Genomic DNA, 25,174 nt, shown 5'->3' on the forward strand with positions numbered 1-25,174 from the left:
TGTTACAAAGTGTTGTGTTTAGAGGCACCATAATAGGCCTGGCATGGCCTAGCGCGTTAAGGCGTGCGCTTCGTAATCTGAGGGTCGCGCGTTCGCGCCCGAGCCAAACATGCTCGCCCTCCCAGCCGTGGGGGCGTTATAATATGAGGGTCAATCCCACTATTCGTTGGTAAAAGAGTAGCCCAAGAGTTGTCGGTGGGTGGTGATGACTAGCTGCCTTCCCTCTAGTCTTACACTGCTAAATTAGGGACGGCTAGCACAGATAGCCCTCAAGTAGCTTTGTGCGAAATTTCAAAACAAACAAACAAGAGGCACCATAAAATAGTTTTTTTTTAAGATTCTTTTTCGATATCTTATTAAGAGCAATTGTATGTTTGAGAGTAATATATCTATCACATGATAGCTTCCTGGTAAGCTCAGATGTAGTATTTGTATAGGTATTGGAATTGTGTTCGATTTTTTCTAAATGGTCAGGTCGGGGTCAGAGCTTATAACTTATGTTCGACGTACGTTAACATACACTCAGAAATTTCTTTCATACAGGATACCCTAAAACACAATGGCTACTCACAACATTTATTAGTAAAAAATACCAATACCTTTCTAACTAAAAACTCTAAAGTTCATCTAGATTACCAACCGAATCCAAACGCATTATATACTCTTGTCTTTTATACAATGTTAAACAAAACTCAACTTTAAAAAAGTGAAATTAAACTCATACTTTATTGTTTGTACCGCCAAGTTTAATTTAGACTAGTTTTCATACTAAATCTATCTCAATTCGCCTTTGTTCATAGCTTGTATATCTTTATATATTAATATGAACAAACGACGTCTATTAGCTACAGCTAACGAACATATGAGAATTTTCATGAGAACATAAAAAAAGTTGAATAACGCGGAGTAACACCTATACAGGACAAGAACTAAACTTATTAACTTTATATATACTTTGAAATACCAACATTAATCTGCAATTACTGATTAATGAAATCTCAAACAGCATTCTCCAACTCTGGATAACAAAAGGTCTTCTTTTTAAACTGCGTATTCTTTAATATGTACAGTAGCTTTATTCTTACTCCTCTACTTTCTACGTATTTTAGTTTTGATTAAAGTATCGTTAATTTAGCAATGCCTTTTAATTACTTATTTAGAAATAACGTAATTCTTTATATTTTTTATTTAGATACTGAAGATAAAATCTGTAGAGTTCCAAACAGTTTATTTGCATTACTTTGTTATAAATAAAAATATTGTTCAACCTAATTATAATTATTCTTTATATTGTTTCCCTTCGAACATATCGATTATCAATGACACTTAAGATGCAGTTATAGTTTTCCCTATATTTGAAATACTGAGCAATAAAAAAAACAGAGAGTCAGTAGCAGCATCTGCCTTTAACTGGTTCTTTGAACTAAATAACGCACCCATAATATGAAGTGCCGAATATGTTGATAGATATCACGCCTCCAATCCAACATCTTACAATCAGTAGCCCGATTCACTAATCATTAGGCCTTGCCCGTTAAAATGCAGAACATTTATATAAAAAAATTAATTTTCTAGAAGTTGTTTTTGAGGGTTATAATTTAATTCCATGATAAGAAAAATAACATTAAATGACTATTGTATAAAACTACGTTATTTAAAAAAATATGCTAATCTTATGTTATGGGTGAAGGAAAGAATTTTAATTATTGCCAAGATTTTACTTAAGTTTTCAGTTGTTCATGATAGAGATGCTTTTGTTTTGTATGTGTCAAATAATATCTTTGATGTTTTTTCCTAACGCTTCTTGCGTTTAGAATAAGTCTAGGGCGATGAGTACCGTATTCTTAAGCTAATAATTTTATGCACTCAAAATCTAAAAAATCTAGTTTTTATTTCTTTTAAACAGGTGGTTAGGAGATTCGACTAGCAGTCTGAGGGTCGCAGATTCGAATCTACCTTACACCAAACATGCTCGCCCTTTTAGTCGTGGGGGTGTTATAACGTAACCCGACAATCCCACTATTCGTTGATAAAAGAGTAGCCCAAGGATTGACGGTGGGCGATGATGACTAACTGTATTTACTCTAGTTTTACACTGTTAAATTAGGGATGGATAGTGCGGATAGCCTTCGCGTAACTTTGCGCGAAATTCAAAACAAACAAAAGAACTTTTTTTCTAAAAAGCTACGGTAAAAAGTGTGAAGGAGTCTAGGGCTTGGTTAATAATGCCAATAACTTTGGTATGCTGAAGTTGCTAGTACTTTGTTGCAGATTCATCGTGATAGGAATATTTTGCCGAGTGAAAGAGTAAAAATGTACCTTTCACATACGAAACTAAATAGTTATTACTGCAAATATTTTCTTATATCATGCTGTTGTTGTTTTTAATTAAGCACAAAGCTACATATTGGGTCATCTGTGCTCTGCCCACCACGGATATCGAAACCCAGTTTTCAACGTTGTAAGTCCGCATTCATACCGCTGAGCCACTGGAGTGCTCGTATATAATATCTTGGCAAGAAAATTTAAGTGGCATTGTATTTGAAAGTGCATTTATTCGACATTATATTGGTCCGAAAGTTTGTTTGATAACAGTGACTGTGATGGCACACACAAGTAATTTCTCGCAAAGTAGCGGTTTGGGGCACATTGACATATAACACTTGGAGCAGATTGACAAGTGTGTCAACCAAGTCCACACTCCACAATGAGGAATTTGCATGTGTTTTTTATACTCTTCAAATAAAGATCTATACAATAAAAAACAAGTTAAATACATTTTGATTAATTTCAGTAAATGTTACATGATGAAAAACTTAAAATTAATTAAATGTTTTCAAATTTCCAATTGCTCTGCTCCCTTTTCATTATTTTATTGTAATTTTTTTCTAAACTTTGACTTTCAAAATGTTTCATAGACATTATGGTGAGCTATAGACAATGTGTTTTTATTTTATGTACAATACATATATTAATCTAAATAAAGTGTTTTTGATTTAATTTCATCGGTATTAATGTACTCCAGAGTGTATATACATTTGTCCATCCCTCAGGGTAGATTGGCACACAGCATACATTCTTCTATTATATTCATTTCTGAGATCATTAGCAAAGAGGTTAGCAATTTGTTTATGCTATGTAATAGAGGGAGGTATCTAGTTTATGTAGATATCAAAATTTCTTATTTTCAAGTTATAACAAGTGACTTTAATACAAAAATTTAAAAAAGCAAGCCAACCAATCAAGTCTCCCCTACACTGGACCAAGTATTTGATCAGTTTTTTTTTTTTTGTAGTAAATAATATACTTTATATATATTTATTTATTTTATATGTATTGTATATGTTGTTAATTTCCAATTTATTCTCATCGTTCTGGTTAAATAATTTCAAAATATATAGAAATGTAATGAAACTGTTGAGTTAGGTTTATTTATAGCAATATTAACTACTATTCATAACTTCCTAATTCTGAGAACAGAAAGAAAAAATTTGCTTCAGTTTAATGAACCATAGCTGCATTCTGTAAATATCTCACTCTGTAATGAAAAATAGGAAAAGAGGTTTCCAACTGACCTGAGTTCGCGCGATATTTCACTAATTATACAGTTGCATTGAAACAATAGAGTTGGGTTTAGTTGACATTTCACAAGGAATTCAAATCAAACGCCATTAGAAAATTCTCTTTTGATTCCAGTCTATTGATATCTGTTTTAAAGTTATTACTGCTTTAGCTATAAGCATATCAGAAGAAATAAACACGGCTAATTTCGAGGAAATAGCGACTGCTTCTTGTTCACATCACAGACAGTAATGGACTGTGGATTCTTATCGTTTGTTACACTGAGTAAGCGGGAGTTCATTATCTGAACGAACACTCGAGTTCAAGTCGTTACAACAGTTCCTCTATGCTGTTCCTGTGCACATCACTCTACACGTTTAATCGGCGTTTCTCGCCAATGCAGACAATCCTGTAGGTAGTAGTGATAACCTTAACTGGTTATAATTCATTTTCCGTTGATTTATTAAAGGGTGTTGAAAGCTCTGTTATATCAAATATCCAGAAAAGTAGCATCTCTTAAATGTGGCCAATGTCAGATTCTGACTTTGTTTTGATCTGATTAATTATGTACTATATCACTCTACCATAATAATTGAAGTTAATTACATGAATAAAATATTAAAAGATTGTACATGAGCTTTACTGCTTTACGAATTGTTAAGCTTCATCGTTATATTTTATTCATTCAAGAAATAAAATATTTATTCTTATTTTGAACAAAAATATTGTACTATTAAATATTTTGTAAATTAGAAATTCCTGAAAGTTTGGAGTCATTATTTACTTCATAGTTTTTGTAATACAACAGTACTGAGCGTGTAGTCTTTATTTATTCCATAAAGCCAATAACAATGATAGTCATTCAGAGTTATGAAACTCAACAACAGTGTAGATCTATTTTTTCTGTCCTATTTCCAATAATCAATGAGGGAGCATAATATGTATTGTAATTTTGCAATTTAAAAGTTTTGAAAGCAATTCAAAATATCATAATATTTATCACATAGATTTCAAAATTGCTGTAAACAACAACATATATACATAAGATCTATAGTATTAAATATTACTCTACGTTAGATAGATAAATCAGCGTGAAAAATAACCATGTAAACCGAAAATCTTATGTAGTTAAAAACTACATATTCACGTAATATGACATTTCTTAAGCCCCTAGTGGCACAGGAGCATGTCTGCGGACTCACACCGCTAGAAACCGGGTTTAGATACCCGTGGTGAGCAGAGCACTGTGTAGCTTTGTGCTTAATTCCAAACAAGCAAGACATTTTTTAAATAGTACCTTGAGCAATACAATAAAATATCGTATAACTCAATATCTAAAAACATTTAACTATCTTAGCAAACAAAAGTTAAATGAAAATTGAGTTTGTAAAGGGATTGTTTATTATATTTTCTGGTAATGATTTAATAGATCACTTGTATCCTAGCCAGTCCATAATTCTATAGCATTTTTAACTATCATAATCCGAAATTTGGCGAAAATACTTTTATGCTTCAAGACAAAAAAAGCACAATTTACTAAATTGTCATTTGATAGTTTCAAATTCAGTTTAAATATTTTTTTCTATTTTTAAGGAAGTGTTTACTTTGTATCACGGGTGTTCTGGATACATAAAAAACAACAGCTGTTTCCTATTTATACCTTAGAAAGTATTTATAAAATTTTCGTTTACTGCTCCAAATGTGGATTGTTCAGTTTGTCTATGATAATCATATGTTATGTGAAAGAACAATGAATCGAGCTTTCATTGTAATAACAAATCACTTCTACTTTGTTACTAAAGGCTGAGATAAGATATCAAATGCAAATAAAAATATCAAAGCATTGGGTAATTTATTGTTTATATATTAAGAACAAAATTAACAACCTATAAGATAGTTCTTAACCCTCAAAACTTTTATTTTCTAAAACAAATTCCGCATTTACAACGACAACAATTTCCACCTCTTCAGATGTTTATATGCACAAAATAAAATAAATAAAATAGAGAGTGTATTGGGAAAACTGTGATAAAAATTATTTTTTATCAATTTTACAAATATGATATTTCGATAGTTATATTGGAACGTCAGTATAACATGATTTACACGTTTAAAATATTAAATAGACATTGATCTCTTGAACAGGAAACAACATTTACGAATGAGTAACATTGAAGGAAACTGCTTTAAAGCAGAGATCTTTTGATGAATAATTCAAAAATGGAAAGATCTTGTTGAGCCAGTATATAACACAATAGTAACTTTTAAGTAGCAACAGCCAAAGCACTGTGCTATGTGAAACATTGCTGTAGTGATAAGGATGGATTTACATAGTATCTTCTCATTCATTTATACAAGTGTTGTATGCAATTAATATAAAATTATAGCCATTATATACTTCTGTAGTATATGAAAAATATAATATCAAGTTGTATAACATAATTCTATGGTTTGTAAATAATAGAATATCGTGTTGTGTAATATATTTCTCCAGTATCTAAATAAGAGAATGTCGTTTTTATAACATACTAATATTCAAAGGATAGAATATTGTGTTCTATATTTTGTTCTGTAGTGGGCAAAGAGAATATGGTTTCTATAACATACTTCTGTAACATGTAAAGAACAGGTTATCGAATTTAATTACACTGCTGTAAAATGTATATAACATCTTATTGTGTTCTAATTATACACAACTGTAGTATGTAAATTGCGTTATATACTGTTCTATTATATATTATTGAAGTTACTTTGGAGTACTGGGAAAGCCGTTTGATTTTTGCTATTGCATGGTTTTATAACACCATTCAAGTATAGTGGACATTATCTCGCATTATATCCCGTCTGCCTGAAAGAGGCAGCTAAGGAAGATGAGAATAAAAAGATTTGGGGGAAAATATATCTTTACTGAGTTGACGAAAACGTTTCATATTTGTGTCCAGAATAAGGCTATCACTTCAGAAAATCTTCAGCTGCACACTTGGTCGATATAACGAAATAGTTGTTTGGAAAGGTACATTGGAAATAGAAAAAAAATATACAAGACCTAAGATCAACGTCTTGTGACAAACGTAACTGTAATCATTCTTCACCGGTTTGTAGAAAACAAACACTCCATAATGGTGTTAATGGTGTATGTGGCTCATCTGAAACTGTTGTAAACACGTTATCGAGTATCAGTAAGGGGTTCGTTCTAAAATGTTTACTGTAAAGTTTGGGTGAAAGGCAGATATGAGGAAAAACTGAGACATCGCTATGTAAAACCGAAAAATCGCTACAGAATTTGCCAAGACTCTTGACTTTCACTCAAGGAAACCCGTTGAGACAGTATGGCTTACTGCCAATCTTTTTACTTTTATTTGCTAGTTTGTTAATTGGAATAACTCTTTGAGCATTCTAGAATATGTGAGTAATGTTTGTGTTGTTTGTTGCCTTAACTGGTTTTAATCTACGTTTATATTTAATTTTGTTTTTTTTTTCTTGAGCTACACATTATAACCGACATAGCTGTTATTAATTACGAACTTCAGATAAGAGATAAATGAACATGTAGGTAACACTCGCTGCCTAAAGCTATTCTTTATAGAATAGCGAGATTAACTATGTATCTACAGCTGAAAGAATGAAGCTTTTTGATAGACTGTGTCTTGAACCTAAGAAAATTGGATCCCCATACAGTTACGTCAAACACGTAAGTAGTTCCCTCTGCACTTGCTGCCAGAGGGTGCTACACGTATGTCAACCTCAGATTACAGGAAGGGGAATGAAGGGGTAGTGATAACGAAATCGTTAGAGAGGGTCCGTTGCTACACCACCATGGCAGAGACGATTACATAATGGTTTCACGACGTAGAATTGCGTATTGCTAGGATGGTGCTGGTGGTTTACCAAAACAGTTAACCATGACCCCATACGCATGAAGTTCATAAAGTAATCTATTTATTTATAATTAAAGAGTCAAACTAGTGAATGATATTTAAATAAGTGTTTTTTTTTTCAGGACGATTTACATATAAATAGCTCGGAAATGTAATTACGTATAGAACGAAATAACACTGCACAACAACTTTTTTGAAAAGTTTTGCTTCCTGAAAAGTTTTTGCTGATTGTGACAGGTACCTGGTGGGTATGCACAGATGGTGGGTATAGTTTTGGTTTTGCTTCATCACGTAAAAACTCTGAGAAATTTACAGATAACTGTTTACCGGCAATAACGTATTTAATTGCGTTTATGTTTCTAATACGCTATTAAGTATAACATAATTAAAAGTGTTTTCTTCCTGATTTTCGTTTGTATTCAATGGCCGGTGCATCACATTGCAGTGTTCAACAGTAGTCAGCAAGCATTGACGGATTCCAGTTGCCCTGATATCGTTTTTCCATTGTAGCAATGTCTTGGTGAAATCTTTCACCATGTTCGTCACTGACAGCACCGAGATTTGTGGGGAAGAAGTCCAAGTGTGAGTGGAAGAAATGAATCTTGAGTGACATGTTGCACATCATTGTTTTATATGCTTTGAGAAGTTTGTCTACCAGCTGAATGTAATGGAGCTCTGTAATTGCCAATTGTCAACAACGTCTTTGAAGGCTTTCCAGGCAAGCTTTTCCAGCCCAGCTAACAGATCTTCAAATCGCTTGTCACTCATAACATGTCTGATCTAAGGGCCAACAAAAATTCTCTCTTTGATCTTGGCCTCAGTTATTCTTGAGAACATCTGTCTTAAATAACGAAAACCTTCGCCTTCTTTGTTTATTGCCTTCACGAAATTCTTCATAAGTCTCAGTTTTATGTGAAGAAAATGCAAAACAAATCTTTGCCGGGTCGACAAGCGGTTCATGCGCCACATTTTTCTGTCCTGGAACTAACTTTTTATGGAGTGGCCAGCTCTGTCTAGAATAATGTGACTCTTTGGCGCGACTGTCCCATTCACAGATGAATGAACAGTACTTTGTACAGCCGAGCTGCAGTCCCAGTAACACAGCAACGACTTTCAGATCTCCACAGATATTCCAGTTATACTTCAGCAACATTCCCATGTTCTCGTAGGTTTCTTTCATGTGTGCTGCATTTCCAACAGGTATTGAAGGGTGAACGTTGTCATTGTGTAACAGAACAGCTTTGAGGCTTAACATTGATGAATCAACAAAGAGACGCCACTCTTGCGGGTCATGGTCACAACCCAAAGCAGAGAACAATCCTTCGATGCCAACACAGAAACAGAGACTGTCAACTTTGCAAAGAATTTGGTTATATCATCTTGACGGCTTCGAAAAACAGACATTTTTGTACCTGGTGACAGCAAACACCATTCCTGCAGTCTCGAACCCAGCAATTCGGCTTTTGCTTTTGACAGACCCAAATTTCTGACCAGGTTTTTTAATTCTGAGTTTGTTATGAGATGTGAATCACCTAAGGAGCACGGTTCAAAATCCGGATCAATGTCACCGCCAGTTCCCTGCATTGCAGTTTCTTCATCTGATTCGTCTAAGGTCCATTCCTCTGGTGGTTTTGGAATTGGAAGACTGTCGTCATGTGGCACGGGTTTCATTGCTGAAGACAGATTAGAGTATTTAATTGACTTCTTGTTCTTGGCAGAGAAACCAGACACATTAGTCAAACAGAAGTAACAGTCCGTCACATGGTCTTTCTGTTCTCGCCATATCATCGGGACAGCAAATGGCAATGTCTTTCGAGTGCCTTTGAGCCAAGCTCTCAGACAAACAGCACAAGTCGCACAACAAATGTGAGGTGCCCATTCCTGGTCTTGATCACCAATTTTACAGCCGAAGTACAGATGATATGCTTTCTTCACAAGAGCATTCATTGATAGTCTCTGATGAACAAATGTATACTCGCCACAAATACAGCAAAATGTATCACGGCTGTTTCGATATTGACGAGACATATTGACCGACACCAATCGTCCTGTAAAACGTCTATAACATCTAACTTACTTGTTACGGTGTTACTGAGCTAATGCTGTATTCTTAAACAATACGTTACACACAGTAAGGCCTGTATTAATCCAATGAGCAGCATCTGTGTATGCAAGCCACTTTTATAGCTTGCTGAGACAGTGTCAAATTGGCTCCGGCCTGCCCAGACATGCCCGGTCTGCATATTTCCACAGAACAGCTTCCAACCTGGCCTGATTTCATGTCTGGACATGCCCAGACTGCACAAAACATTGTTCATTGGTCTCTTACAGAAACGAAAATTTGTGTACACAAATATAAGAAAAAACATGACAAACCTGAAGATTTTGATGAAACGGTATGTGATTAGCAAATTTAAATGTGATTTTCGTGATCAGCAGCCAAAAATGTATAAGGAGCACCCAACAGTGTTTAAGAAGCAAAAACTTTGTTGTGCAGTGTAATTAGTGTTTTAAACCAATTATGTTAAATCTAGTCATGTTTTTTTTTTTATTTTGTATTTCGCGCAAAGCTACTCAAGGGATATCTGCGCTAGCAGTCACTCATTTTCCAGTGTAAGACTAGAGAGAAGGCAGCTAGTCATCACCACCCACCGCCAACTCTTGAGCTACTCTTTTACCAACGAATAGTGGGTTTGACCGTCACATTCTAACGCCCCCACGGCTGAAAGAGCGAGCATGTATGGTGCGAAGGGGATTTGAACCCGCAACCCTCAGATTACTAGTCGAACGCCTCAACCAACCTGGCCATGCCGGGCTCTAGTCATGTTGAGACATGTTGTGGACGTTATGGCCACTTGTTATGGTGATCTAGTAACGCCTTACTGAAACGTGACCTTTGGTTCAATTTCGTGGAATTGTTATGTAATCATCTCTGATATTATTTCTGCCTCTCATAGCGACCTAACAACGCACCCCCTCAGACAACATCATTGTCTCTACCTCTCTCCCGATTGCCTGAGGTCGACACACGGGTAGCACCCTCTGGCGGCAGACAACTTTCACCTATCAGTTATTAACTTTCCTTGATATTTCAGTGGTGGCTACATGTCTATTTAAGAAGAAGAGTATTTGCCCAGTACCTCATAACAAGTTGCCGATCTTTCAATAAGTCATATTACAGATGAAGACAAATTTTATTTCATGACAGATGATTGTATATTTCACCCGTCTTTCTTGTGTATCTTTTAAGTTATCTTTATTTTCGAAAGTATACATACAATTTATTACGCATACAATCGGTTGTGACGAGCTCAAATTCTCATTTGCCATGGCTCTCAGCCAGACTAGTAAACAGAAATTTCATCTCTTGAAGAAATTGTACCTTATACATTAAGTGTATGCTCAGAAACTCCTTTAAAACACCCATTTCATTGTTTAAAGTCAGTCATGAAACGATGATTTAATTTAATTATGTAACGGTGATTCAATTTAATTATGAAACGGCGATTCAATTTTTTTTAACAGCTAACGAATGAGAGTAAGGTCTTGAAATTATATTTTATGGATTAGAATGAGAAGATGAAGAAAGAATTTAACAAACTAAACTCAATTAGGAAAGTGTTAACTAAATGTCATTCACACTTGCTAAAATATTCGTTTTATTTTTACAGTGAAACTCAACTCTTCTACCGAAAGAAATACACATGAATGGAGTTGTCAGTTTCGAGAAAATGTAGACTATTATACAGATAACACCATGTTCAAAGCTACGAGTAGCGAATGATGGTAACGCTTTTCACAATTATAATTAGAACTTGTTAATTTCTACATTTATAGTGATACTCTCTAAGGAAACCTTTATACAGAGAGAGAAAACTTTGCAAGGTTGGAGGACTGCCCATAGAAAAGTTCCAAATGAATTTTATGAAAGGTAGGTTTTGAAAAAAAAAAACATTCAAGTTAAATGAAGAAGTCAAAATTAATGATCGCCAAAATGAACTATACCTTGTGAATCACTGAGATAAAGTTCCGGATCATTTAGAAAATTGCTCAATTTAAGGTAGGATGTCTAGCATTGTTTTTATTTTTGGGCATGGAATTGTTAGAAAGTACGTGGTTTACTTAACGTTCTGACTGAGGTGATAAGCCACGATTAATGCTGCGTAAACCTTGTATCTTGTCAGTATAAGTACAGGAATGTTCCGAACAGGAGAAATGTGCTAAAACGACAATCTAGTTAGACACTTTGAACTCGTGGTTTGGCTTCACAAATTCATTAGTGGTACATGAGTTAAATGATACAAACAAAACATGAGACTAATAAGTGACTATCCTTCAAATGTCTTGTATTGAGGTCGTGTCATACACATTTTTTTTTGTAACAACTTTTCAAAAAATGTGCCACACCATGCACTTGATATAACGATAGTAATAACGCTACTGATAAGTAGTGGTGAAGTAGTGATGACTTAGAGGAGAGCACGTGTGCCATATTATGCAGTTGACATAAAGGTAGTACTAACACTAATTATGAAGAGTAGTAAAGCACTAATGTAAACAGCAGTAAAGTAGTAATGTTTTAGAGGGAAGTAGTTAAGCTTTAAGACGTGTCCCGAACTATGCACTTAATGTAACTGTAGTAACAACGCTAATGATGAAAAGTAGTAAAGCATTATTACGAAATACTGACAAAAGTCTTGTCATTTCAATACAGGGTATCGTTCAGTTAGATTAAATTTGTAGACTAAAGTGATTCTATTAGGATATTTTTGTCAAGCGTTTAGTGACAGAAGGGTATGTCTATAATATATTAAGATTTGCAAACTCTAAAGCTTATTTTGAATATTCAACTTACTCAAAGGCTGCAAGCTATTAATAACATTAAACAAGAAATCAATATTCTATAAATATTAAAGCGCAATTATTAAAACTGACATAGCCCATATCTTTAATATGATGCTCACTGACACCAGTTATTCTTAATGGGATATTAATCGAAATAACCGCCATTTCTACAACGACACTCGTTGACGTAACTGATATGACCGCTAAAATGCTAAGTGACAAAACAGATATCCTTACTTTGATATCACGAAATCATTACACACAATGGTACTGAGTCACCTAACTGACAACTCTTTTATGTTGCTACTAAATAAAATAACCGATATCTTTATAATGATACTAAATGAAGTAACCGACAATTCTGTCATGATACTACAGACATAACCTTTATCTCTACAGTGATGCTAAGTGACTTAACTGATAACTTTATTATGATACTAGTAATTTACGTAATCAATGTCCATATTATGATAGATCTAGCTGAAACATCCGATGTTCCAGCTGTAGTACTAATTGACATAATTGATATTTCTACAATTTTATCTGGTTTGTGAGTTTGCATGAATAATTTGAACTTATAGCAAAATTTTAAATATTCCAAGTTACTTTACCTACACAGTAGCTATTTATTTAATTTGGTACAATGTTTAATTTATGAATACGTTTCTGCGTTCTAATTATAAAGAGCTTTTTGTAAGCGATAACTCAGAGAAAATAAACTCTCATCATTTAAACGAACTATAAATCGTGGCATCGTAATAATAAATAATACGTAATCTCCTTTACTTGGCTGTTGCTAACTCGGTAGTTTTGATTCTCATCTTGCAATCTCAGGTTCGTGGATTCGAATCCTTGTTACTCAACAAGCTTGCCCTTTCAGCCGTGGGGAGTTGCAATGTAACAGTGGATACCACTATTCGTTGGTAAGATTACTCCAAAGGTTGGTGGTGGGTGATGTTGACTAACTGTTTTCCCTCTGACATATCACTGTTAAATTAGTGACAACAAGCGCAGATAGTCCTCGTGTAGCTTTTCACGAAATTCAAAACAAACAAAATATTTGTAGCTATCACTTATCGTAAGTTAGGAAAAAAGGTTCGTCAAATAATAGTTTTAATATAGTATTTTATTAATACAAAGTTCCTAGAAGTTCTGATCTGGTTTTTGATATATCTTTCTTCTGTCTTTTTTTTTTTTTTCGCTATATGTAAAGTGTTATCAGTCGTAAATGAATATATTATGCTTTTGATAATTATAAAGAAATACACGTTTTAAACATTTATCTTATTATACAATAATTTATACGTATTGCACCTTTTTATGATAACAAGATAGGAAAGCAAGCGTGGCTTGATATTGAAGTTTGTTTTAGAACAAAGCCACGTTAAGCTATTTGTTGTGCTCACCTAGAGGAACCAAACTCCGCATTTTAGAGTTGTTACTCAGTAAACTTAGCGCTGATCTATTAGTGGGCCAAACGTTAAAGAAACAACAAATTAAGCATACTTAGCCTCTACATTGGTAAAAGCGTTTGATAATGTATTCGTTTGTTTGTTTAGAGATTTCACTAAGAGCAATAAAAGGGCTTTGTGCGCATATCCATCTCTGGTTCTGAATTTGTAAGCAATAGAGGAGGCATCGAATCTACTATACTATTCGTCAATGTTTGTGCTATTTTTATCTGATCGAATTGTAGGACTTATTCCTTGTTGTCTGGTGCATGGGTTTCTCGCAGAATTATGCTACTTGGAAATATTAAGGCGTCACGAGTATTCATATTTGGGCTTTACTAATAGGACTCTAGGATTTTGGAGCTAAATGTAGTGCTATTTTGTTAAATCTGGAAAAAAAGCAAATCCAGTTATAAAATGACTAAAAATGAACAAATTATCCATAACTACAACTTTTGCAGACAGTGAAGTTGTTGGGTATATTTTTGACAGTTATTATAGCACAATTAATTGATGTTACGACATCTAACTAGATATTAAACTGTTTTCTTAAGTTTCCTTTATTGTTTAGGATAGAAATGTGATAAAGGTGCTGAAACATTGTTTTTTTTTTAAATAGAAAATAACCTCGCGGAGTGCATTTTATGATGCATATTTTCCTTTATTCATGATTGAATATGACCTTTACTTTATGAACTGACACTTCGCTACTTCTTGGCATTCGGACTTTCTCTTTTGTAATTGTTTAGAATATACCAGCACTAACACTTTAGTAAATGAATTACACTGTACTCCGGTTGTTGGTAAGAAGGGAGTTGAAGTTGTGCCTTCAAAGCTCCTGTAAGAATGTGACAGTAATAACTCCCTGTAGACAAACTGATGCAGAGGCATTTGTAGAATTTTTTCTTCAAATTTTACTTAAGAAAAATGAGGTTTTGTTGTAACAGTAGGCAACAAGCACTGTCGAAATCTCCAAACGTTAAATTTAACCTACATTTCTATAACGTACGCATTGTTCCAAAGTGCTAAGCAAATTTTTGAAGCAATTTCACGCGAAAAATAAACTCTTAGATTCGCAGCTCCAGGCAAACTAGTCACTTACCTGGATTCAAAACTGTCTACTCCAGCCATGCTCTTCCATGTTTTAATGCTGTTTTATACATTTGGGCGAGGGATGTTTGTTTTTAGTTCTTCAGGAATTCGACCTTCACAAATAAATGCATCACATTAATAATAAATTGTAAATTACTTGAACTAAAAACATATTACAAAAAATGGAATAGTAAAATATCAAAGATAAATTTCTGTGTAAATGAAAAATTAATGCAAAATAAACATCAAATTAACAAATAAAAATATAAAAAAGTAAAACTATAAATAGCAAAATTACATTTAAAACACAGAAACACAAGGTTGCAATAACTAGTAAGATTAATAGTACAATAATGTTTAAACCGCTACTCGCGACATTAATTTTGGTCTTAGCTGATTTTAGCTTTGTAAATATGTTTGCTGAAACCGGTTTCACCACCCATTGTACTTCGAACTACAAACAAACACAACTTATCCCATTGAACATGATAAAACTGCGAACTCTCAATTAAGATCAATATTCTATGGTATGTTTGGGTTAGGCGTTAACTAGTATATGAATGTTGTAGTGTAATAATTGACTAGAGTATCATGACGTGTTAGTATCACAATATTATGTCAGCAATAAGATACTACTGTCGACTGTTAAATCAGTGTTACAGTTTAAGAGTTGAATAAAATATCATTGTGTAAACAACACACAGAAAAATGTGATTTTAGTATTTGCAAATAATGTATGGGAAGACAATGCATTAGATATTCTTATTACTTGTCCTCTCAATGGACCAAAAAACGTTTAGTTTAAACAGACAAAGACAGAAAATCGGACAGTTCCAACGTATATCTTCTTACAATGATCTTTTTGCTTTTTTAGTTTCTGTATGAAAGTCAATAGGGTGAGCGAACGAGGCCTGACCTCAATTTTTTTATCAGACGAAAAGAATGCCAACTTGTGGTGAAAAAATGAAAGAAAATAATTCTTGGATTTGGTTGATTGTATAGAATTTATTGTATTTACCGTTGTTTTTTCGTTACTTATTTCTTTATTCTTTTATTATTAATTTACTGTCGGTTCAAACTATAGACAAATATGGCACTTTTCTAGAAGTATATCACTTGATGGAAGCTTTATAGCTAAGAATGTAACACTAAGAGATGTGAAACTAGTCACGCCATTTCTTCTAGTCGCTGATTATTAACTTTACTTTGCTGCAAAAAAATTACCACGATTCTCAATGTAAATATTTCAGATTTTACGAAAAGGTGTTGAAGAAAATAAAAACATTTGAAGATTAAATTATTATATGTTGGAAAATAAATATCAATATACGTTTCTTGACGTTGTAGAAATTTTGAAAAAATGCCTGTTATTTTTGTAGTTCAGTAGAGTATTCGCTTCGATACTTTTCTCATGTTATTTTGTACTAGAAAAAATATACATTACTACATGACATGCAGGGAAAACGTATTTTATAATACATAGCGTTAATTCCACGAAATGTGTATTCATACCACTAGAAAAGATGCACATGACAAACCGACTTGAAGATATAACTTGTTTTATAATACACAACATTGTATGAACATGTAATGCACAAAGATGCAAGATACTGAATCACCACTATGTTATTTTAGGTCATCTTTAGAGCTGATATTGATTAAGAAACGTTAATAACACATCCCTCTGAGGCACAACACGCAATTCCCACCTGAAACAACAGACAACGTGTTTACATGTTGATGTTTTCCTCTTTCTTTACTTGAAATTAAAATATAACTACGACTTGTGAAAAGAAGAACAACTTTAAAGACAATCTATAATACATGTATAATTTATTACTGTTCAGATATATAATTTTTTCAAAGCTCCTCTAAACTTTAGTTGCTTTCTAAAACAAGAAAGCATAATAAAATATATCAGGGTCATAATTTCAAAAAAGCTTATTTTCTGAGAAGCTATAAATACGTTGTTGTCCTAAAGAGTTTAATGAAAAATAATCCTTTGATAATTTTCCCCCTTACGACTGATGAGTGTAAAGTTTTGTCAAAAATTTCCCACTCTGGCAGGAATGAGTTCCAGAGTTGCTTACAGTTCTGTTTCTGTTGGTAGTTAATATTAAACAGCAAGAAATACGTAAATGTTAAAACAATTTTAATCCGTATTTATAAGGCCCATATAATGTTACTCCTGACACCACTCTAGTGTATAACGACAGAACAGAAACACCAGACTAAAGGAAGTCATTTCCTTTAAAGTAGGTATATTCACCATGCGTACTGAGTTTTTATGGATTTCTTCTGCCCTTTTTAATTACTTATAGACGACATTTTGGGATTCATACTGGTTTCTTTATGAAAGCTTTATTCATAAATCTTGATTACTTGAGTGTGTATAGTGGTATAATTTATATAAAACAAGAAGTACAAACAGTGGTATATAATACGGAAGCGTATGTAAATATTGTGAGTGCATACTATAGCATTCCACAGAAACTTGTTAATGTTGCACAATAATGTACTGCGCTTGCCATATCTCCTAATCACACACATACACAGTAAGAGGTGAGAAAAGCTGTCTAAGTAAGATCTAGTCCAGTCAGTCCAGCTTAGCTCTAACCTAGAACTATTTTTTTAATATAAGTGAGACTTGTGTACATTGTGTCAATTTAAATGTCTATTATTACACGTCAAAGTCTTAAGAATTTCAAACAGAGCAATGTGTCGTTTTTGGGAAAATGTTTTTTGACGAAAAATCACAGAGCTAAAAACCCTCTTAATTTTTCAACAAATGGTTAGATGTTAGCAAATTAAACTTTATGGTATTTTTTACTGATGCATTGTGCAACATATGCAAAAGTTACAAAAATGTAGGACATGAGACGTCTTTATATTTGGGCTGAAACCTTTTCCATAGAAAATTGTAAATAATACGTGATAACTGCTTTTTAATTTCAGTTTGTGATAAAATTTGATGTTATACATGAAAATATTTTACATTTAAATTAATGGTTATTAACAGTAGTATAAAAACGACCAACGAGTACCATTAATAACTAGAAACTAACCGATAATGGTTATAATTACACTATACTCCCATATAAGTAATGTAATAATAGTACTTACAACACACTTAGAGGTAGTTCAAAATTAGGGAATGCAATTCCTGTGTTCTGGTTGTTTTACATTTGGCATTTTAGCCCACGAGTACTTAAGTGATGCTGGTTAGATTGAATATTTTACTGCAGTACCTTACTCTCTTGGTGGATTTCTTTTACTAGGTTACTTTTTGTGTTCCTTACCTGTTGTTCAATAACGTATTTTTAACTTTGTTTTAATAAAACTACCAGTGAGTATTCTGATTCACGAGAAAAGAAAATATTTTTGGCATTACCTTAGAAGAAGCGCTTTTCACTAGAAAAGTTATAAGTAACATGTTCAATCTTTAAACAGTGGTAATGTTGTAGGTAGCAGCATCAATTCATGATGGACGTCGTTTGAGGGTTAACAGAGAGGTTAAGATAGATGATAATAACATTTTCCATCTCGTCATTTTGTGATATTTTCGCTACTAGCTTGTCCAAATTGAACAAAAGCTTAAATCTGGTATAGATGAATTCATTTTTTATCTATCTATATGGTAGATATTTACACTAAGTTTAGCCACCTTTCTTCAATAGGCTATTACACTAATGTTACGGTAACATTAGACTACACTGCGTCTTACTGAACATGATCTTTCTCTCTTCTTCAGCAGCTCTGTGTATTAAATTTGGTGTAATACAATATATACTATACACACCCTACTTCTGCGAATCCAAAGCAAAAACGACAAAACAAACAAACCTTTATTGAATAACCTCGTGTTGAGAGAAAGATTTCTACCGCTTATAATCCCAATATGAACAGACTGTTTGCCAGATTTCACCAGTACTGAAAGATTTAAATGTTCATCCCTGAGAGGTTAGGAATAGCGTTTCTAAAATAATTCTAAACGTGACTTCTGAGGAGAAGGACAACTCGCAAAAACATTAAGTACTAAAATCTGAAGACGGTTTGCTCTGTTAAGAATCTGAGAGAACAAAACGTATGTAAATATTAAAGTTTTAAGCATCACAATCAATTCTTACAACAGGAAAGTCACAAGTCACGGAACTTTTGCCGAAATAGAATAGCTACAGCTGTGAACATATCTCTTCTGAAGATGTTTTATTGTTTTCATCCAGGAATTAGTTCAATTTGGACAGAATAACTTACAAGTTACACTAAGACAATTGTTATTTCAACTATAATGTTATTCCTAGGATGTATTCAAGGACGGTTAACCCGAAGATGACCTAAGGAGGTCGAAACGTTGTTCTCTGCTTTATTAGTAAAAGTGTTAATACCCATACCAGCCATCCTGAGATACATTTTTACTTCAAGTGGGTTTGTCATCATCACAGATTATTCCTAGAATATTATTAGAATTCTTCGTTATTACATTTTTACAATTTGGAATCACAAGTTAAGGGAAAAAAGTTCAAAAGTCAAATAAACGTGATTCAGAATAACCTCTGGGTCAGTTTAGAAAGGTATAATCCATTTAAAAAGTATTAAATAGGTAACTTTATCAGAAGCTTGGAAAATAAAATAAAAACAAATTCTAGCTCTCATTTTTCCGAATTATTCTTAAGAGCCATATTAGCGACCTTATGGTTCATGTATTGCTATCCCAATTTAAAACTGCTGACCAATAGGAGTGAAGCCAGTCAGCAAACATCCGTCGCTAACATGGGTGCTCTTAGTTGAAAAGTGGGATTAACTATTACATTTAAAACACCGCCATAGATGAAAATACAGAACAGAGGTATATTCACGTCACAAAACCTTGAACGTCTCGACTAGCACCCCTACGCACTAACCACTAGAACACACGTAGCTCATATTGTCTTTCAACGTAAATACGCACAGTCGTAATGTTCACTAGAAACTGAATTAGCTGACAGTTTGTTTTTGAATTTCGCACAAAGCTGCACGAGGGCTATCTGTGCTAGCCATCCCTAATTTAGCAGTGTAACACTAGAGGGAAGGCAGCTAATCATCACCAACTCTTGGGCTACTCTTTTACCAACGAATAGTGGGATTGACCGTCACATTATAACGCCCTGACGGCTGAAAGGGCAAGCATGTTTGGCGCGACGGAGATGCGAACCCACGGCACTCAGATTACGAGTCGCACGCCTTAACGCGCTTGGCCATGCCGGATCTTAACTAACAGAACACGAGTATCTTAGTTCTACCTCCAAGACATAATAGAAACTACATCAATAAACTGGAACTGATTAGGACATGTGCAGCTTAGTATCATATGAAATAATACTTTTAAAGCAGGATTAACTAATCTTTGAAACTTGAAACAGTTTACAAAAATTAAGGTACAGCTTGAAATTTTGCGCTCGAGACCAAAAAAAATTATGTTCTTATTTTCAATTTTCTGAATTAGTGTGTTTTAATTATGTTGTTACTGTTTATTTTTATTTCACAAATTGAATATTTATATGATTAGACAAATGTGTTAAAGTTACAGCAAAAATAATGTTTGATATTTGTTAAAATAAATTCATAATAATTTATTTATCTGTTTTAGCACACAGTTACACAATAGACTATCTGTATCAGTCTATCACGGAAAATCAAAACACCCACTTAAGCGTTGTAAGTTACCACTGTCACACTGGGATGACTTTATAATAACAATTCACATAGTTAATATTTCGTTTTTCTTCAGTTAGATATCGCTGTAGTAAAAGTTAGTATAAAACTACTATAATTTAAGTCAATTTAGAGCTTCTTACTCTAGTCCTTTTGAAAACAAACTAAGGTTTATTCTCAAATAACACGTATTTATATGTTTTAACATGCTTTAGTTGATTAGTACGTCACTGAGGAATGACTTATTTAATCTATAAGTTACTACAGGATGACCATAAAGGAAACTTCATATTCAAATATCCTAGAGGAACTAAGTTTCAGCAAGAAAATCTTGACACGGTAAAGGTTATTTCAAAATTTGTCAAAGTATGTGTTCAAAAATATTTCATACATTTTCAATCAGCATACCAAATCTGTTTTTATGTGATGTTATTACTACTAGCATTATATGTTCTGGACAAATCTGTTATGATTTGTAGATCTTTCAAGTTTCGCAGATTATATCAGTTAGCATTTCTTTAAAAAAAATCCAGAATATTTTGGTGAAATGCTTATGGTCTCACTGCTCACTTCTGTCTAAATGAATGATTTTGTCTTTGCTGAAAGTGTCAGTTAGAAGTTATTCACAGGACGACAGACTGGAAGGAGCTGCCCAATTTTGTGGGAAGGTGACGTTTACAATCGATTTGGGCGTACAATATAATGTTATTTGAGACTCGCTGTACTATGTCCAAACTTTTCCGAATAAACTTTAAGGTACTCAACGTGTTTTTCGGGAAATGTTGTTCTCGTAAGGTAGTTAAATATGAACATTTTCTTATGATCGCTCGTAGTTTTAACTTGCATATCATTACGCATACTTTGCTTAACGAAATCAATTGTTAATAGCAAATCATGAAAAGGTCAGAAAGGGAACGTTTCTCTCAATACGATGTGCGCAACTACAGCGAAACTTTACAAGACAAATTGTGTGTGTAGACGGATGTTTTTTTTTAGTTCTCAGTAAAGCGTTGTTGATAAAACGTTTCAATAAGGTATTTTATTCTAATCGCGCTAAGAAAAATTCTGAAGAAACTGTTTAAAATAAGCAGCCTCTCACAGCTGAATGATGCTATTTTTACATACTAATGTACTTACAGTAAGCAGAGTTGTATAAACAAATGTTCTTGAACTCCTGTATTATAAAATTGAATTAATTAGATTCCTTTTCATACTCCGGATCATTACTATTTACTCCTAACTCACATGAATCCTTTTCTACATCATAAGTTACTGAAATAAAGTAAAAAAAAATCTACTAGTTGTATGATTTACTTTCTGTAATTATTTTTTTCAGAAGAAGAATTAATCAAGACGCATAAACAGCAGCAAAAGAAACAACAGGCCCTTTTATTATGTTCTCTTGTGAAGGTAAATAGCGCCCCCTGCCAGTACAGTGGTAAGTCTACGTATTTACAACGCAAAAATGAGGGGGTGCGATTCCCCTCAATGTGCTCAACAGATAGCCCGATATGGCTTTGCTATAAGAAAAACACGCACACACACTTAAGGTAAATAGTATGTGAGAAATAATAATAACGATTCTTGATTTTATATGAAAGGAAACAGAATAAAATAAATGAATACATGTACTCATTCTTGATAATAAGAAAAAAGCTCTTGAATTATTATTTTATTTTAAGCTATAATTTATAATATGGTATTAAGTAACTTTGAAATAATGTGCAGTTATACTAAGAAAAGCCCCCCAGTGGTTCAGTGGTATATCTGCGGACTAACAACGCTAAAAACCGGGTTTCGATACCTGTGGTGGGCAGAGCACAGATAGCCCATTGTGTAGCTTTGTGCTTATTTCAAAAACAATAACAACTACTTAGAAAAATAAATCATGAAAAGTTGAATAAAAAATGTCTTTGTATTTGTCTCTTTATACTGATGTGATTTGATAAAAATTAATGATAATATAAAAATAATTAATATGAAACTATTTTAATACGTTTTCGGTTGGAAACAAATTGTTTTCATTAAAGCTAATTCATGTAAATGTACAAATGAGAAACAATGACTAAAACAACAATCATAATTTAAATAAAAATATAATTAATACGTACATATGAGGCAAGTTTGAAATTCTAATAATTTTTACATTTCTCAACTTTCTCACATAAATCCAGGTAGAATGTTAAGATACTCTGGAAAGTTAAATTTAGCCTTTTTCGTACTCAAAGGATGCGGTTGAAATGCTTCTTGAAGGCACAAGCTAACATCAGCTTAAGATTCCGACATGATACTTTCAGCTGGATTTTATAATAAAGTACAGAAGTTTGGAATTAGCGATACAGAGATTAGAACTTTTTGCTAGTCGCTTCAAACTAACTATTTTGTTAAGATCCGAGTGCTCCCCAGCTCAAAAAGTTCTTCATGGAACTCCTTCATTTTATAACCTTATGTCAATTAATATTCATAACAGCCAATCAACATAAGCCACCAGTTTATCACCTGAGATTTTTTGTAAGATGTGTTACCTGTTCCAATTGTAGAAAATAATTAGTGTGTATTAAATTTGCACTCGTTTAACTGGGAATTATAGAGTACCGCTTTTCCACGCGAAATTAAAACTAGTATTTAGGCTGAAACCAAGTTAAAAACATTGAAAATAAAACTAAACATTAAATAATGTGCTTAAAAAACTCTTTGAAACCTAATTTTCCTTTTTTTGAGCCTCTGAGTCACTTTTCTACACACACAACCTTGAAAACGAGTTCATTGTTCCAGGCTTCTTTGTTAACCTAAGTTAAATGAACAAAAATAAAAGTTAGCTTCCCAGTACGTTATCGGAATAGTAACGTAAGAGGTATATGCTAATGAAAACATAAGAACATACATATTTATGCGTTTTCGATATGAGCAACGTTTCTGCTTTTTTGTTATTTACATTATTCACAATCCGCTTTGCAAGAGATTATGTAAATGACTGAATTTTTTTCTATTTTCTCTAGCTAAACATTATGAGAAACTAGACCATCTAGTTTTGAAGAACTTATAGGGTTCAGAAGTTCAAAATCTTGACCACAGCTACTATAGAGCATCAAAATTATTTTATGGTTACTTCTTAGACGGATAGCCGGTGTAAAATGATTTCTGTCAGTCTTTCATTATTTATTAGTATATTCTGAGTCACTTCACTCATTTTAGAAATTAATTAAGCCACTCATACACAGTTTCTTGTCCTATCATATAAAGCAGGATGCTATAATGTAAGGCAAATGCTATAAAAAGTAAATAAGCATACTGGATTAAAACATCGACTCGAATGACTGTTTGGGAAAGTATTTTTATATTTTTGGTGAATTAGAACACGATGTTCACTTCATCAGATTTTCCAGTTATTAATAAAATTGTAATTTTGAATAGGTGTATGTTACTTTGGTGATATAATTCAGTTTTACTACTCATTTATTAGTGCAAAAATAAATAGTGGAATATCTTCAATGTTCATCGTGGGAATCGAACTTTGAATTTAACAGTTATAAGCTCTCAAGCTTGACAATTGACAGATAAAATACAATAGTAATACTGAACCAAATACAGTATTATAGAGAGAATAATATAATAAAGAGTTTAGAAATAACTACTAGAAAGATAGAAGTAGCATGAAAAATTACTACTAAGTAACAGATATACTCTCATACATTCATTTTAACACTACGCTTGTTTCAGTATAATTATCCTTTATTGTGTTTTCTTATAGTAAAGCCACACCGGGCTATCTGTTAAGTCCACCGAACGGAACCGAACACTTGATTTTAGCGTTGTAAATCTGTAGATTTACCACTGTACTAATAAGGGACGCTATAATAAATCGGAGACTCATTCGAAATAAAGTATAACATGTAAATATATATATATATTTTGCTAGGTTACGTCAGTTTGCTTTGTTTGTTTGTTTGTTTTTTCTTATAGCAAAGCCACATCGGGCTATTTGCTCAAACCACCGAGGAGAATCGAACGCCTGATTTTAGCGTCGTAAATCCGGAGACATATCGCTGTACTAGCGGGGGGCAGATTAGGTCAGTTTATGTGAGATTATATCAAGTTAGATTAAGTAGTAAATGATTAAGTGTTTATTTAAATAAATATTGTTTAAAATTAAAATTTTCTTTAAAAAATAATTTTTTTCACTTTTCCTTTAAAAATCAATTTTCCAAATTTTAATTTACATTTCTGGAATTTGCAGCAAATTGAAATATTTGGAATGTGGTTGAGAGATGTAACAAGAGAGATTGTGGAACCAGTCGTAACATGATTGACTTGTATCTCCGACAGTTAGTCGGTATAAAAATGATTAAGGTTTGGGTTTTTGTTTGGTATTAATCACAAAACTATACAATGGAATGTCGAAATCCGGTTTCTAGCGGTGCGAGTCCGTAGACATACTGCTGTGCCAGTGGGGGATACATATCCGAAATTCCATATTGAGTTTGTTACGTTGTCACTTAGAAACGTTTGTTGCTTTAATGTTTTATAGTTTTTCAAATACATAGGTATATATGCAGAGCTAAAAATACTTACTTTGTTTCGTAAACAGAATAGAAAACAACATTTCGTTTCTCCAAAATTTAATTTAGATTTCTGTAATCAGGATTAAAAGCTACA

The 25,174-nt window shown here is 33.2% G+C and overlaps 1 protein-coding gene across 1 annotated transcript in view; it reads right to left on the reverse strand.

Annotated features, from left to right (window-relative positions):
- Positions 1-21,861, reverse strand: part of LOC143254710 (amino acid transporter heavy chain SLC3A1-like) — a 46,494-nt gene extending 24,633 nt beyond the window's left edge. The window contains exons 1-2 of the mRNA XM_076509796.1: positions 21,656-21,861; positions 14,838-14,940 (exon numbers count right to left, since the gene is read on the reverse strand). The gene's annotated coding sequence lies outside the window, so the exon portion shown is untranslated. The remainder of the gene's footprint in view (positions 1-14,837; positions 14,941-21,655) is intronic.
- Positions 21,862-25,174: the final 3,313 nt, after the last annotated feature.

This window comes from Tachypleus tridentatus, chromosome 1 (genome assembly GCF_004210375.1).
Source record: "Tachypleus tridentatus isolate NWPU-2018 chromosome 1, ASM421037v1, whole genome shotgun sequence".
NCBI lineage: Eukaryota > Metazoa > Arthropoda > Merostomata > Xiphosura > Limulidae > Tachypleus > Tachypleus tridentatus.